An 18,683-nucleotide genomic window follows, 5' to 3' on the forward strand; every position below is an offset into this window, starting at 1 on the left:
CATCATCCATCCATTGACCAGGGATAATTTCCTCTTATCGTCCAGTTTTTACCCCCCTTATTTCCTCTTGTCTTCTTGTTCCTGACCAGTACTTTTAAAGTCTGATGGACATCCATTGTCATTAAATGCCCACTTGATCAGGTAGCCATCATGAAGTAATGGTCATCTCACCCTAATTGGCTATCACTGTCCCTGTCCATCCATCCTTTACAGGCAGCCATTAAGGGGGATGCCCAGTTGACAATACGATACAATATCCCACAATGGGGCAGTGTCTGTACAATACGGGGACTGGACATCAATATTGTTAGTTAAAAAGAAGTATCATCATCGGGGGATTAAAATACATGACTGATGGACATGATTGTGACTAGTTGTGTTCAAGCAGCATCATTAGGGATTACGGTACCGGGAAAGAAGACAATATGACTGGTACTGCGATCACGCGATCACCTGTTGTTCAGAGACGATGCTTGAACGCTTCTCAAGTCGTTTAAATGGCAAACAAACTGTAGACAGCGTCAATGCCTGAACAGTTAAACAGCAGAAAATTAGTGTGGTCTTTAAATAAATGTGACAGGTACAGAGACAGTTCATCAAACAGAGAGGGAGACTTTAAACCCCTCCAGCAGGTGAAAGGATCGCCAGTGATCCCTGAGACGAGTGTCGACCAATCGCTCGTGAGCGGACAAACGAAGATCACTCAGGACCAGATAGAGATATCAACGACAAATACCTATATTGACGGCAACTGACCTCGAGCGACCTCACAGATCTGATCACTGGTCATGTTTCTTTGCATCCTTCATGTTTGGCTCCTCTGTTTAAAATCTCACCTGTGTGCATCGTGTTGGCCAAATGGAAAAGTCGCGTTTCTGACGTGACTTAACAACTTTGTGTACTCCGAGTAGACAAGACAGATATTCTGCATAATTACCTACACACTTAGATGTCCCCGAGGTCGCTGTGGAGAATTTCTGAGTGGTGCTGGGAACGTTGATGGTATCTCACATAATTCTGTGACGTGAAATTTGAATATCAAACATACTCGTAAAAAAAGACAACCTCGTCTGTCTAGGAAATTTTTAGTATAACAGATTCTAAAATAATTATGTATTTTTTTGCTGTTAAGATGGGAGTGAACGGATCCTGACTAGTCCCTATTCATTAACATACGACTCACATTATGAGAAAAAATGGAGGGAGGGCTGTTTAAACGCTCTGGGTCAGAGTCAGGTTTCTACATTCAAACTTCAAACAACCACTAATATAAACTATTCCAAACATGCTTGATCTTCTTTTTCTGGTATGTAATTATCAATGCCCGCTCCAGTCTCTTCCAATATCAGGCACTTTCCCAAAATGCATCCATACTGACAGCAACAAGATGTGATCAGCATAAGTGTTCAACCAATTACTTCAGGGCACATCAGTGGGTCTTCTACCAGTACTTAATTTTACTTCATTAATATTCTTGTTACTCCTAACACATCATTAATTACTCAACCCATTACTTCAGGGCACATCAGTGGGTCTTCCACCAGTACTTAATTTTACTTCATTAATATTCTTGTTACTCCTAACACATCATTAATTACTCAACCAATTACTTCAGGGCACATCAGTGTGGGCACCATGAGTTACTCTGATCTGTGGGCACCAAGAGCTGCTCTGATCTGTGGGCACCAAGAGCTGCTCTGATCTGTGGGCACCAAGAGCTGCTCTGATCTGTGGGCACCAAGAGCTGCTCTGATCTGTGGGCACTAAGAGCTGCTGTGAGACATATAAACCGTTCCGATCTGTGGGCACAATGAGCTGCTGTGATTTGTGGGCACCATGAGCTGCTGCGATCTGTGGGCACCAAGAGCTGCTGTGATCTGTGGGCACCATGAGCTGCTGTGATCTGTCGGCACCAAGAGCTGCTGTGATCTGTGGGCACCATGAGCTGCTGTGATCTGTGGGCACCATGAGCTGCTGTGATCTGTGGGCACCATGACCTGCTGTGAGACATATGAACTGTTCCGATCTGTGGGCACCATGAGCTGCTGTGATCTGTGGGCACCATGACCTGCTGTGAGACATATGAACTGTTCCGATCTGTGGGCACTAAATGAGCTGCAGTGATCTGTAGGCACCATCTCTAAGTGTCCCAAACCACCCTACAGGTCTAGTTTCAGATGAAGCTGTCACAACAACAAACCAAGCTCTGGCATGAAGTTGAAGCTTCTCAGATGTTGTGATGATCTAACCACTGGCCAACTCCCCTTGTAACTTAGGCAGGACTCACATTGCATATTTAGCTCTGCTGGCCAACCTCTGAGACAAAAACAAACCAGATTGAGAAGATAATTGTTCCCGATCCCCTCCCTCAGCTGCCACCAATGCAATAAGTCCACACCTAAATGGAAAGGGAGATATGATATTTATCCCACTTTTTTTAACAAAGCAGGGCACAGGGTGTGAAGTCCATCTTCCAAAAGATTTGACTAATGTTTTAGGCATAGGAAACCAAGAAAACGTGGCCTGAAATCGTGATAGAGCAGATACCACACGAATAAAGGTGGTTCGGTGCAAGGAGGTATTGTTTGGTGGAATCTCTGCCTCAACAACACCGTGGCAACCACGGCGACATCTTGAGGACAGGAACTCTTCAACATGGAAGACATTAAAGTTGTATGCTCTGCGATATGCAGCACTTACACACTTGTTCCTCGACAGGCTTTTACTTTCAGGACTAAAAGAATAGAATAACCCACATCGTGTTGGACATGAAAGAATCTGGTTGTTTTTTAAAGGTCAGGAAAGTTGGTGTGATCGGCATTGTCCTTGTGTCGTTTTAGATACAAACTGGTCCTCTGAGAGTGGTCATGGAATTCCTATCTATGGCAACAATGCCAGGACCAATCGAACAATACAACCTAAGAAAATACTTGTACATGATAACCAAACAAAGTCTGTCAACCATTTCTTTAATCCTTACCCAAATTTCTCTTTGTTCATATTAATTCTTTTGACTCAGAGACCAGGAATGATCTGCCATGGGCATAAAAATACTTATGTATCATTATAATGTGTAATGTTCATCACTTGGAACTGTTATTAATAATAGCGATACTGAAGAAAATGCTGGCATATATTTTTTCTTAGTTTGTTTCTTGTTTGCAAGGAATCAGTTTTAGTAGCCATCATTATGTTAAGATCTTTTGTGAAAGGGGACCCTGATCTCCATAGAGACATAATATTCCCGTCACTGTTTGATCGTAATTTTGTCAAATTGGGTTTGCCTGGTGCCATTCTTTTCACAAATTATGAAGAGCAAGATAAATAATGAACGATACAACATAAGAATGAATAAGAATAGATTGATTCCCGGATTTTGAGCCATAAGTCAGATCTTGAAATTATTTTGACTGTTGTGTTTTGTGTTATTTATAAAAATTGCCTCCAATTTTATGGGACAACTGGATGTCCTGAAAGAAAACGGGAAAGAAAGAATTGTATGGCTTCTGTCAGAGAAAAAATATTCGTATTTTTTTCAATCAGAGACTGAACAAATATTGATTGTAACAAATATTCCAGGCAACTACCCAGAATATTAAATGATTGGTGGGGCTTAGTGTTTAGTGAGGCTAGATGTCTAGATGCTCCTAGATGCTCCTAGATGCTCCTATGTAAAGTGCAAGGTGCCACCAGGAGGGGCTAGTGGGATCAGTGTTTTCGCATCCTGCATGCTTGCCTACACAGAGTAATCGAGGGAAGTGATTATTCACGCTATATCATACCAGTTTTAAAAAACATTAAAGATTATAATAACAGGTAATATCAAAAGATATGTAAGGATCTAATATATCAGAAATTCAGAAATAATTGCTTGTTCCTGTTTCATAGTGATTACAGCTACTCCTGACTGACTAAAACAATACTCAAGAGTATAAAAAAGGGAACAGATGTAGCAAGATGAGTGTTTTATCTCAGGGTTAAAATAATGTCAAAAAAGTTATCAGACCTCAGAGTATTGTGTGTTGTATCTAACGTGTTAAACCAGACCAAGGGTACTGGGCATCTATCAATGGGCTGGGGACATTTAAAAAAATGTACCAGACCTACTGAGGTAGTTTCTCACAGAGACCCTGAAACAAAATATCAAAAATATCCCAAGCAAGTCTACAAAATAGTGGCCAGTCTAAATTTCATTCTATTATGTGATATGACAATTTAACTCTAAATCTTAAAATATTTTCACTTCAAGGACAAAATATAAGTCGATTTCTAAGTATTGGGTGTTATCGCAGTGTTTAGAATTTACATTAAATTCTTCAATGACTTTGGTTTCATTGAGTAATAATGTACGACCTATCATGAGTGAGTGAGTGAGTGAGTATGGTTTTACATGCTTTCTGTAATATTCCAGCAATCTCACAGCAGTGAAACCAGAAATGAGCTTCACACATTGTACCCATGTGGGGAATTGAACCCAGGACTTCATCGTGACTAGGGAATGCTTCAACCACTAGACCACCCCACCGCCCCTTACTATTAGAAGGCAATTATGATCACCCTGCCTCATATGATCTGAGGGCAAAATAGGATCATAAAACAATTACTACCTCCCTAATGTCTTCCAGCTTCACACTGACATCACCATGACCTGTCTTTTGATGTGGGGAGAGGGGTACCCTGAAGTCCACTTACAAGGAATCTCAAAACAGTGGCACTGGTACCAATCCTATAGGCAAGCAATTAAGGACCACTTGCTGGGCTTACAATAAACATTTGGTCTGTTGAGCAGTGGGTTTGTTTCCAGTCCTGATCAAAACAAACAACACAGGCCTGTATCAACCTTAGGACATGGAGTTGCTTATGGCAACAGGGATTTATTTGGTATTCCAAACTAAGTGCTTTTGGCAGGAAAATTGGGAAAAAATAGTTAATTTGTTTAAAATTGGGATTTTTAATAGTTCTTTTTTTTGGGGGGGGGGGGGGGGGGGGGGATATCAGAGATACACTGAAGATGTAATAATAAAAAAATCTTTCAAGTCTCTTTCTCTTTATTGCTCCTGTTATCAATGGAATACAAGTCACCTCTACACGGCCATATCATTAATCATAACTATATTCACATGAACTGAGAATTTTTTATATTGGGGTTATTTTTCTTCAGCCTCCAATCAGGTCTATATAGACCTGGGTTGTGTAAAACCCCGGGTTTATAAAGAGATCATCGAACCAATTCTGACTACTAATCATCTTGTGGTGTGAAGTTTGAGACATACCCCCATCCAACCCACAAAAACTTAACCTTTTTGTCATTTTCAGAAAGAAAAACCCACAAATTATAGTACCAGTGCTTAAATGTTATCAAAACAGAACACACCAAAGAAAGTTTTAGAACTGGCAAGATCCATTCATATAGCACTGTACTCCATGCATAAGCATGCACTATGCACTTTGACATTATTACCCAAATGGATCCCTGGGGAGTATACAACCCCATCTGTCTGTGAGGTGCTAGAAGCTGAACAGTCACATCCTGCTTTGTACTCATTCACTGCTGTATGTTGTTCACCTCCACAGTAAAATTACGACGATAAAAACTGTTACCATATTCGACGTAATAAGAGCCCAGTGCGCTCTCAAAATTAGAAATAGGGGGCTCATATTATTATATTATTTTGGTGAAAAAAACTGAGTTGAAAGATAAATTTCGTGGTTTATGCTGACAGCCTAAAATGTTTATGTATGACAGAGATATTGTTCCAGAAATTAATTACCCATAATTAAGGGTTCGTATAACACACGAGTGCGTATTATACGCGAATAAATAACTCTTGTGTACATTGATCAATCGGAAGGGGTGCTAATTGGGATTGTTCACTAGCCAAAATATTAGCAAATATCGATGTGGGCTCTTATGAGAGCGGGGCGCTTATTATGTCGAATACGGTATACCTTATACATAAACTGATTATCCCTTTAAATGTTTACTCTGTCAGATGAAAACTTGTTGTTTAACCCACTTTCAAATTAAGACATCAAACATTATCTGACATCAAACATTTAAACTGCTGTCATAACAATGTAACCCATGAATCTTGTTTTGAATCAGTCATCTGGAATGTCTTATGACAGGTACTTCAACTGTTTTTTGTTTATGTTTTAAAATTGTTAAAAATTTTCAAATTAACATTTCTAAAAATGAGTAGATCAGCTCTTTATACAAAATACCTGTAATAATTGGACATATCCGTCCTCATGTCCTGCAAATAAATGAACATTACATCTTGTTTGTTTGTTTGTTTATTTTTTAATGCTGCACTCTGCAATATTCCAGCTATATGACGGTGGTCTGTAAACAATCAAGTCTGGACCAGACAAACAAGTGATTGACATCATGAGCATCGATCCACGTAATTGGGATCGATGACATGCATCAACCAAGTCAGCGAGCCTGACCACCCGATTCCGTTAGTCGCTTCTTACAACAAGCATAGTCGCCTTTTACGGCAAGCATGGGTTGCTGAAGACCTATTCTACCCCGGATCTTCAGGGGTCACATTAGATCTTGAGATTGCAAACTGTTAAAATTCTGTAAATGGACGTCTTGATATTGTTTAACATAGGTAAAGGGTAACAAGTCTTAGAGATGAACTGGTATACAAAAATATACACATAAATATATCTATTAATTTCTTTCACACATGTTAATTCCAATATGCCTAAAACTTGATATCTCTTAATATCTTAATAATATAAATAAATAATTATAATTTACTAGCCCTTTTTCATTACATTTTCTAAACAAACAGACCAAATTAGAATAATTTGTAAGTTTCCCTCAGTACAAATTGATAAGACATCTGTTTTAAGGCCCCAAACCCTTTGGTTTATTTTCCCATTGGATGTAAATTTGGTGTGAAAACCATAAAAATATGTTATTAATTCTTTTTTTCTTCCTGCAGGGTTTAATACAGTCCACAATCAGGTGAGAGCAAGGGCCGTGCCGGCATGTAGATTGTTAGCAATTATAAAGTCGAACAAAGATGACTACAGAAAGAGGATAATTTAAAATGGCCGTGCGTAATACAAAAATTCTGGTGATCACACCCTATACTCTATGTTTAGACAGCTGAACTTGTCATGGACTGTTCAACCATCTTCCAACATTTGTCAACTTTGTAAAAGGCAAGGGAATGAGGAATTCAAGTTATTTCACATCATGACAAAATTGTCTTTCCAAGCCCAGAGCTTTTTACTTATATGTCTACATATGGGCAACATACTGGAGACCATATTTTATTTGTAATATCATCGTGTCTTTAATTAGAAAATGCATTCCATGTGGCATGGTTTCTTCTTTAAAAGAGTGTAAATGTGACTTGCAAAGACTAGCTAAACATCCCCAAGCCACAAGCAAGGAAGAACAAGAAGTCTTTGTGGTGGAATGTGCGGAACCATTCCCCTAACAACATCTGACATGATGGACTTGTCAATTTCAGACCTTCTGGTGAACAGATGAGACGAACACAAAATATACAAGATGTTTTGTTTATATTTAGTACACATTGAGGTTGGAGAGAGTTAGCACTTTGTGTATTTCAATTATTTTACCACTTGAAAATTTGTTTATTTCAAAAATAAACTCTCAAAATCCTCAATTCTAAAATTCAAATCTGTATTATTAAGTATTGAACATAATCATTTAAAAAATACATGTCATGTGCATACATGAAGACTAACTGTCTGGAAAATAGGACGAACCCTTCAATCATTGAGTGCGGCCATCTCTAGCCATGTGACCTCTTACTATTATGTACTTTAAATAGGAGCATTTATGTCAAGGGCGCTGCTTTAAAGTTATTTTAATACTATTTTCCTGAAACCATACCCAATCCCTACCCTATCAGTTTTTAAGAAAACGTGAAACTTTATGGATAAAGACTTCTAGTTTATTGCGTATAGCAACATTTCGATGTAGATTCTTGCACCGTTGCTCCAGCTTGATTACAGTGTAAGAATCTACATCCATAAAGTTTTGTGTTTTCTTATTTACTCACCAATTTCTAGAATGCCAATCAAACAGCTATCAGTTTTGGTTTGGGTTTTTCAAAATGATTCTACAAATGTTGCCATAGTTTAACTTGTCCCTCATGCAGTCTTGCAGTTTATATTTTGTATTAAAAACAGTTGTGGTGACAGACAATTTTCGTGCGTTATTCAGATTATTTGGTGGAATTCTCGAAACAATTTCTAAAAACAGTTCATCATTTTAGGGGCTGTTTTGTTTGCAATGGAGTTTTTGATACCAGGTAGTTGAATTCACCTCTACTTTTTTAACGTTCAGTGGAATGTGAATTTGTGTAAAAACAAACATAAACCTGAGTGAGTGAGTGAGTGAGTGAGTGAGTAAGTGAGTGAGTGAGTGAGTGAGTGAGTGAGTGAGTGAGTGAGTGAGTGAGTGAGTGAGTGAGTGAGTGAGTGAGTGAGTGAGTGAGTGAGTGAGTGGGTGGGTGGGTGGGTGGGTGGGTGGGTGGGTGGGTGTACTTGTTGATTTTTCAATATTTCAGCAATGTCAAGGCAAGGGACACCAGAACTGTGCTTCACACATTGTACCCATGTGGGGAATTGAACCCGGGTCTTCAGCGAACACTTTAACCACTAGGTTACCCCACTGCCCCCTCGGTATGAGGGAATGCCTTAACCACACAAGGGGATGTGGGGTAGCCCAGTGGTTAAAGCATTTGCTCGTCACGCCGAAGACCCGAGTTTGATTCCCCACATGGGTACAATGTGTGAAGCCCATTTCTGGTGTCCTCCATCATGACATTGCTGAAATATTGCTTAAAAAAAGCGGTGTAACCCAACTCACTCACTCCGCAGTTTTTATTAGTTTTTATCAGGAGCCAATATTACCAGCACACAGTTCTGACGACACATCACACGCTAAATCCATCCCACAATTTTTTTTAAAAACCATAACGAATAATACTTACAACTAAATATATAGTTCACAAAAATTACAGGAAACCTTTAACTTACTTTTCATCTGTGTTGTGCAAGAGCAAATGAAATGAGATAAGTGGTCGTGAAAGGTCAATCACATTAACTGTGGTAATTAAACTCTGACTGTTAATTACCAGCAGATAATTAGATGTCTTCATCGCCGACACCTTGCTGACCTCTGAAACCATCCCGGAGTAAATTGCAGCTAGAGTTTCACAATCGTCACAATTAACATGATGTGGGGATAATTATAGACACATATCTCTTCTGTAATAATGGGAAAAACAAACATTTCTGAAAATAAGTATGAAAAATTATGTATATATATCATATAAGTTAAAGATATACATGAAGTCAAATAACAGATGAAGATCTTGTCACTTAAACATTCGAATGCCATTTAATTTAACATCTCAGAAAAAGAGCAATCAATTTATTTCCTATTCTCCATTACAATTGTGGCAAAAAATCTTATGTTGCCAATATATTGGGGTTTTTTTAAATTCAAAAGTTTAAAAAAATCAAATATTAAAAAAATATCCAAAAAATTATCTTTATTTCAGGATCCCAAATCTACACCTTTGACAAATATTTCTCTTTCATAAAACTTCGCAAAGAATATAAAAAATGACAGACTAATAAAACGAGCTGCAAAACAGTGTTTTTTGTTTTGTCCGGAGCTAACCCCTTGCACAATGGATCCTATGTTAACACTCTCTCACCACATCTGTACTTCCCAGAATGACCCTATAATGTTACAGCGCTACCCCTTCCCTCCACCCCCAGCCCCTATACCCATTGACCCCTTTCTCCAAAGATACAATTTCTCAAATTTGACAAAGAAATACCTTGCTTGATGAAAACTGTGGGAAACACGGCCAAATGTCTCTGGTACAATACCAGCAAATGAGAAAAATATCTTTATTACTTTTAAGAAATTATTGACAGGGAATTATTCTAACTGTAATGTGCTACCTGTGAAAGGTGTGGTAAGATGAGAAACAGACATGTTCCCCTGTTAATGAGATGTGATCACCTGTAACGGCCAATGATCAGGTCACCTGGCCGTCCTTTACCTGTCATGATTGGAGAAATCTGCTAATTGCACTCATGTTGGTTAAATTCTCAGGCGCAAACAATGAGTTTGTCACATGGGTGAGTGTATTTCTCACATCACTCAAGCGCACATGAGAAAGTGGCGTTCATATGAGGACAAAATGTCCAACACCACACAAGTCTTGACACCCCTGACAGTTAAATGATGTGTAACTATTGTGAAATATGGCCGCAGTACTGTCAGTTTCACAAACTGTTTAGTCCCTGATCAAATACACGTTCAGTGTCATGTTATTATTGCAACTGCCATGCAAGTCCTAATTGAGGTAAGACAATGTGCATGTTCAATAAAATGAACTCTAAAAAACTTGACATCACATTAGCTAACTTTTGTAAAATACAATGCTGACATCTGTTGGGAAGAATATATTCGCATAAATGTAATATTTGATGCTGTTTTACAAACTTACATATACAAAATCTGACTGATTAAAAAAAATCACCTCATGATGGCTAGGACCACAAAATTCAAAATTCATAGTCAGCATAAATCACTGTGATTTTAAAACTTATTTTAAAACGACTTACCTCTGTGTTTAAAAAAAAAGGATGAAAAATTTTCAATTTCAAATGTTGTTATGATTTCCTCTTGCAATTCATCATAATTCATTGTGTTAAGATTAATTTTCGAAACTAACGCCAGACTAGTTTTTGGGTTGCCATATAACTGGCCCAAAAATAAAGGTCTGGAAAAAAACTTAATGAGAAAAAAATTTCAATTTCAAATATTGTTATGATTTCCTCTTGCAATTCGTCATAATTCATTGTGTTTTTAAGATCTATTTTCCACAGTTTTAATTACAGTATTTTGAATAATTTATCCATATTGATATTGACAGTAGATGAATTTTTTTCAAAAACATTTAAATTTTTTCTGGTCAGCAGAATAAAAAAACTGCATTGTGTTATAGATTTTTTTCACATTTCAATTTTTTGGGACTTGGCAGATTTGTAAACCAAATTCAACAAAAAATAGTTTAACAGACTAACAGCAAGACTCACTGTTGCAAATATACAAAAAATGGGCCTAATGAAAACAGCTTGATCGTGATGTCATTGTCCATTTAATGTATAGTCAGACAGGTATATACGACAGGTAAATGTGACTGAGGAGACATTGATGTGTTGCGTACCTGCAATCAAATCACAGGTAACACAGGTGAGAATCACATCAATAGGAAGTCCTCTCAATACCACAACCATTTCTCAGACAGACCCGTCCAGCTCTGCATGAATTTATTACCTGCGATAACCACTGATTACACGAATGCCTGATTAATCATGGCGACCACGTCCAAACTTGACTAATCGAGACTGGTAGCTAGGGTGTATTCTCTGCTCTTTCTTTCCCCGTCTAACCATTCCAAGTCATTAGCGCCAATCTGTGTATCTAATCAGAGCTGCTACAAGCGTTTCTTTCATTAAGGTGTTGAGAAAATAGCTAAAATCGTGTTCTCACACACAGGAGAATGGTCACTGAACATTCAAAGAAAGGCTGTGAAAGAGGTCCACATTCTCTAGGTTGAATTCATCATTAAGAACTCAATACATCGGGGACTATCTGATGAAATCTTGAGGGATCAGCTTTTCACCTGCATAATTTTCTTGTCTGAAGATTTAAACAGATCTGATTCAGACAAAGAGGCCGAAAAGGAAGTTATAGACAAGCAAAAATTGCATCCTAACTACTCAGAATTAAACATTGGAAATTTGTTGCTAATCTATCACCATTTTAGATAGTTATCAGAACACAGGTTAAGATTTGATTAAAAAACACATTTCCTTCCTTGAGCAGTGTTGGGAGTGGGGTGAGGTGAAATGGGATGTAACGTTGCGTTCATGATTATTGCACTTCTATAGTGCATGCATATGTGTGTGCTGCTTGTACTAGTTTGGACTAATGTTGGTTTTATAAGTGTAAGCCCACTGAGATACCATGCCACAGTTTAACATGAATACCCTACTCAGACACAGTATACTGACTCCAAGCCAACTAGTACCTGAGATACCACACAGCAGTGTAACATGAATTCCCCACTCAGACACAGTATACTGACTCCGAGCCGACCAGTCCTTCTTTTAGCCCCTCCATGCTGAGCGCCAGGCAGGGTAACAACAAGTACCATCTCTTAACGTTTATTGGTATGATAGCCAGGGATTGAACCCAGGACCTTCTCCACTTCGGGCAGATGCTCTATCCACTGGACCATGAAGGCAGTTAACTGGGTGTGAAAGATGTTGACTTTTAAACGGTTCCATTGCTTGTTACCCAACCACCTAGCCTTGCTCCAAGTCTGTACTAAATGTCCATGAGTGTATAGCAACTCAATCCTTATAATAGGCAGTCTAGATAAGTGGACAGTAAGGACGCTGGTCAGTTTAAGGGACAACTTGTTCTTATTATTCTAAAATCTAGGAATTAGCATTTAAACTAATAATCATTGCTTTAGAGATTTGGTCCGGCTGTGTCCGGTGTTAAACAACGAAAAAAGTAGTTGATAGTTAACGTACAGAAATGCCTTATACAATTTGTTAAAATTCAAGAAAACAAAACAATAAAATGTCTCCAAGATGAAAATCTAATACTTAATTTATTATGGCCTGACAAAGGTTCAAGGAATGTTTAGTTAAACTCCACTTCTAAACGAAAGCTGCACGAACATGTTTCTACCAATTATATGTTACATCTACCGGGTACTTATATTTCAAACATATCCCCCCTTCTTCAAAAAGCCAAGCGTATTATCTGAAAAGCAAAAAACAAGTCAGCCCTTGATATAATTTGATTTAATTCCTAAATTCAACATGAACAAAGGTGAAAAAAGATCCAATAGTCATAAATAAATCTTTAATTTAACCGTTTTTTCTCCTTGAAGACATTGTTTTACACAGTAACACTGAAAGGTTCAAGTATTTTCAATACATGTTACAAACATTTCAAGAAACCTCTTTTTGACTTGAAAGGACAGCAGGACAGCCTGTTATGACTGAGCATGGCACGCTACGAGAGTGTTGATCTTCTCTATCCATTTACACCTGCCCTCGCTTAAGTTAACGAGGGCAGAGGGTGCACAGGTGTGTCGAAATATCACATCTACATGAAGATTTATAAGATCTTCCTAACAGCAAAGCACCATTGCACTAACACACGAGGACAGTTCGTATACCTGTTAACTGCAGAATGTCTTATCTTTTAGATCAATTCTCACTAACTCTCCATACACGGCAAATAAGCTCCAAATCTGTCGACAAACAATCAAATTCTTCTCTACGCTTTAAGCAAACGTTACGACGGGTGCATGGCGAGTGTGACCCATAAAAAAACCTACGTGTCTTAAAGCAATGGTTTCCCTCCTAGCGTCAAGAATTAGTCGTCCTGTTTTTAATGTATAATACTCAAAAACACTTGCATGAAAAAGACGAAAGTCAACAAATTCCATCCATGATATCTGGCAACTGCTTGGAAAGAATTATCACCTACAGTGAAAGATAAATGACAAAAACAAATATTAGATGACATTTCGGCAAGTCGATGACTTCTTCACACTGGGTATACATACATAGATGGGTGTAGTGGGGGCAGTATATAAACTCAATGTTGTATCCCTCAGAGCACCATACAGGGAAAGCTAGGGGCACCGTAAGGGGGAGAACTGGGCGGGACGACAACATGGGTGGTTTGAATCTTGCAATGTGGTAGTGATTTTCTTCGCATGTCTCGTTACAAGGCAAATACACTCTGCTAGGGGTCAGAGGTATGACAGACATATATAGACTGTGTTAGGAGGCTTTGAAAAGTAAAATGTACACTACATAAACACGCATGCATATCAGAATGCCAATATCGGACACGTCACCAGGGCTGGAGATGGTAAACGCCACAGCAGTATATTGGGTGGGTTATCTTTGGATCTGCATGTGATGTTATCTAGGGTGGTATAAATCCAAAAGTCAAATGTTGTTTATGGGCCAGCTAATATGTGATTATAACTACTGTATCTATCACTTTAGTTGATATGAGATAGGTATGCCTCTAACATATTTAAATTCATAGTATCTGTTAAATTTTGTTTGAAACATAATCACCAGTTTTGCATATGAAAACGTTACAGAGAAAGAGAGAGGGGGAGGGAGAGAGGGATATAGAAAGGAAAGAGAGAGAGAGAGAAAGAGAGAGAGAGAGAGGGAGAGAGGGGGGGCAGGGAGGGGAGGGAGGGGAGAAGAGAGAGGAAGGGGAAAGAGAGAGAGAGAGAGAGAGAGGGGAGGGAAAGAGGGGGAGGGAGAGAGAGAAGGAAGGAGGGGGAGAGAAAGAGAGGGGGGAGGGAGGGGCACACACAGGCAAGTATTGCCATCGATTGATTCATACTTCTACAATTCTACAAAGAATATTTCCGTGTACTATTTCATATGAAGACAAAACAAACCACACCGATAAAGTCCTAGATTCATCACATTACTTGGGGAGTTGTATGGAGGTTATGGAAAATGTAATGAGGTTAAGGATGTTATCAGTGCATGCGTGTACTTGTGAGTGGTTTTATGCCACATTTATATCATAGCGTAGAACACTAGAACTGGGTCTTCGGTGTGACAAGTAAATACTTCAACCACAAGGCTACCCCACTGGTTTAATACTGCTGTTAGCATTATTCCAAACGTATGACAAGGGCTTCACACATGGTACCCAGTGTGGGGAATCAAACCCAGGGGCTGCTGTAACCACGAAGCTACCCCACCTCACCCTTGAGTACCAAGACACAAAAAAACCCGAAGAAATTAATACGAAGAATGACACATGAGACCCTCATTTCGAGATAATTTAAAAAATACACTTCAAAAACAATTCCTCCTTCAATATAACAGTTGACAGATTAACATGCTTTATATTTTTCCAGCTTGTCAACCTGTCTGTCTGTTTGTCTGTCTGTCTGAGTCAACAAGTCATCCGTGTTAACATTCTCTGCCGATAGACAAGTTAAATCTAACGCTAAGTCTACTGCAAATTCGGCTAAACCTTCTCTTTATTCAAGTTAAATGTGTCTATAACACATCGGCAGATAGTCAATGATGTTAACGTACCGTCGTCCTCACCGAGGCCTCATCACATACTCGTGTTGTAATATCAAACCTAGTGTCGCCTGTGTCAACTCGAGATCATTCACGAACAACCACCAACTCAACTTTACACAATTCAGACAAATTTGCATGTTTGTCAGAATTCGGTTCCCATGCTTTTACAAGGAACAGCCCAAACTTGTGAATGATGACAAACGAAGGGCTAGCTCTTGACCAATCACAGGCAGTTTCACAAACAAACATCCAATCAGAAATCAGATATGATTATACACCCAAAATAGCTGAAAGGAAGTTTGAGATAATTTTTTATCCTGAGCCTAAGTTTAGAAATCATCGACATCATTTGAACGAATATTATTGGTTTGACAGAGTGTAAAAGTGCATGTGTCATATTCTTCTTCAATTCACAACATTTGGTTATCATGATACCACAGAAACGTTATCAGTTTAGGATGAATTGTTAAATGTTCACCAGTCACAACCAGGTAAAAGATTGAAACACTTTTTGTATATTGTCAGCTTAAAGAAAAGGATTTATTTACAAACTCGGGCAAACATGGGGGCGAAAAGCTTTTTAATGCACTTTCCTCTCATATTCACACAAATTCAACCTGTTTACATACTGTCACAGTTTTTAGTGAGTCAGTGAGGCAAGTTTAATCACAAAACTAATATCGTGAAAATAGTTAGAGGCGTATCAGAAACACAAATTTACAGTACAAATATAGAAATATGCACAACGCAAAATAAATATCTGCGATGCAAATTAGGAAATTTGGCACTTGTAATAAATGATTTGTCAATTTAGAAAATTGATTTAATTTTATCTGATGGTCAGCATGTCAGTGACACTGACAAACTACCGATATTATACTATCCATCATAATTACCTCGCTGTCGCCACTCACTCGGCTGCTGACCATCGGAGGTCACAGGTCACACACTTAACGAAGCCTTCGTAATCAACATTGGGTCTAGGAGCAGCTAACCGCTTGATAACTACACATAATCACTTGTATTGATAGCATCATGATAAATGTGAAATTATATAGAAAATTAAGAGTGACTTTCAGGACTTATTGCAATATTACCTGTTGTAAACAGTAACACCATTTTTAGACTCTGATACATTCAGCGGTGGAAATCTAGATGAATCAGTCATTTAAACATACTGTCTGGAGATTTGAACTGAAGAAAATTAATTGAAAAATAAATAATAAATATATAAATAGTTACAGAATATTTTGACAAAATTGATAAACCATATTTTTCTCCCTTGATTCAAAACAAAATATTATGTTAATTTCAATTCTCACGCATGATAAATGAAACAATTTAATAACACAAATAGCATCAATCACTTGCTGCATTTTTACAGCAATTCACATTAAGTATAATTGTTTACAAACAGGATCATTTTCACGAAAATGTTGTCATTTTCAATTCTCACGCATGATAAACATGAAACAATTTGATAACACAATTTTTAAATAGCATAAATCACTTCCTTCTTTCTTAACAGCAATTCATAATTGTTTACAAACAGGATAATTTTCACGAAAACATTGTCATTTTCAGTTCTCAGGCATGATAAACCTGAAATGATTTTTCAATAACATTGTTTACAAATATAGCATAATCACTTGCTACAAGCTGATTTCTGTACAGAAATGCACATGATTGAATGATACCTAACAGGATCATTTTCGCCAAGTTCATTTTCAAATTTCCTTCTCCGATTCTTCTCTGAGAACAGTAAAGGTCTTGACTACATGACATCAGTGATCAAGCTGGGTCATTGATGTTTATCAAGAAAATCAATTAACGAAATAATGCCACAAGATTAACTCGTTTCGAAGCATATGGCGTTCTGCGGAGACACTAGGTCAAGGGTCAAATTGTATAGAAACTGCCATCAGGGATATAATCCTATCTGCTGTATGATTACCAGTTAAGTTACACCTTTGATGTATCTGGGAGCCGTTATCATCAATACGAAGATGAAAACAACATCTGATTGGCTGAACAAACCTCAGTGTTGAGTTATTCATAGGCCCATGTCGTACTGATAAAGCATGACGATGAGAAAATCTCAGCTTTATCGTCAAAGAAAACGGGATCCGCAACATCAAAATATTATGGCAGTTTTGTGAAGGTATCTATCATGCCGAAGCCGTTTTGATATTCAGAATCAACATCGACACCACATCAGGGTCGTTAAGTGCACTAGGCTGATATTGGAATATCCCGGTAACCATGGACAAGAACATGTTTATTGATATAAGCAGGTTTGTGTAGAATTCCTAGATAAATGTCATTGAAACGTGATGAAAGAACAGCTCATTTTAGGAATACAAATTTAAAGAACACTAGGTATCGCTTTACAAAGTTGGGTGTTTGTGAAATGAAGATTTGCACACCAGGCTTATTTTATCTGAACCAAGGTCACGTCATCCAATAAATTGGAGCAATATTGCATGGAAATCGCGGGTATTTATTCCATGAAAAAGCTCAACAAAATCCTAAATAACGTAGACAGCAAATTGTTTCAAACACTTGATGATAACAGGGTCTGGATTGATGAAAGCAGTGTCTCAAATGCTTCACAATATCAAAGTTGCAAAGATGGACATAAAATCTCAATAGTTAAAATTAAAGATAAATCATACTTTTACACCAACACTTCAAATTTAACAATAAAAGAGTGAGTGAGTTGGGTTTAACATCGCTCTGAACAGTATTCCAGTTATATCACGGCATGACAGCTTAAAGTGGGAGGAAATCCCAAAGTGATGCAGGTCTTTGACATTTACCACTTTGGTGAAACCCTCGAGCACAAATATGGTGCTGACAAACCTAGAAACATAATCAGGGTGAACCGGGGTTCAAACCCGCGAGGGCGGTCGGATAGCCTAAAGGTTTAAGCGTTCGCTCGTCACGCCAAAGATCCGGGTTCGATTCCCGACATGGGTACAATGTGTTAAGCCCATTTCTGGTGTCCCCTGCCGTGATATTGCTGGAATATTGCTAAAAGCGGTGTAAAATCAAACTCAAACCCGTGATCATAGGTTTCTGGGATTGTTAAGGGACACAACTCAGGGCCTCAGACAACTGGGCCACCAATGCCCCGTGAGACCAGAATAAGCAAGATGAAAATCATTGAGTTAAGTACCACATGAAACAAGTTAACTAGATATGAAGACAAGGTTGTATATTGTGCAGAAACTGTGTTTACATTCTGATGACAAAAAAACAGAAAACCATTCAGCTTCACTGCTGACATGTCCTACCAAAATCAAAAGTCATCTACATTTTTTAACTGTGACTTCACAGACTTTGAATTGAAGCTCATTCTATTAACCACTAGTTTGCCTGGTCCAGACAGTATGTCCACGTTAATGCTTATTATGATACACCTTCAAACCCACAGTCAGCAGATCCTGCCATCAGCAAGAAAGATGACTGGGCTGCAAATTAAAAAATCCCTGATC

At 38.2% G+C, this 18,683-nt stretch overlaps 1 protein-coding gene across 4 annotated transcripts in view; it reads right to left on the reverse strand.

The window, feature by feature from the left end:
* LOC124152259 (histone-lysine N-methyltransferase PRDM16-like) overlaps window positions 1-18,683 on the reverse strand; it is a 140,857-nt gene that overhangs the window by 53,622 nt on the left and 68,552 nt on the right. The window lies entirely within an intron of this gene.

Source organism: Haliotis rufescens, unplaced genomic scaffold (assembly GCF_023055435.1).
Source record: "Haliotis rufescens isolate VD_foot unplaced genomic scaffold, xgHalRufe1.0.p SCAF_13, whole genome shotgun sequence".
NCBI lineage: Eukaryota > Metazoa > Mollusca > Gastropoda > Lepetellida > Haliotidae > Haliotis > Haliotis rufescens.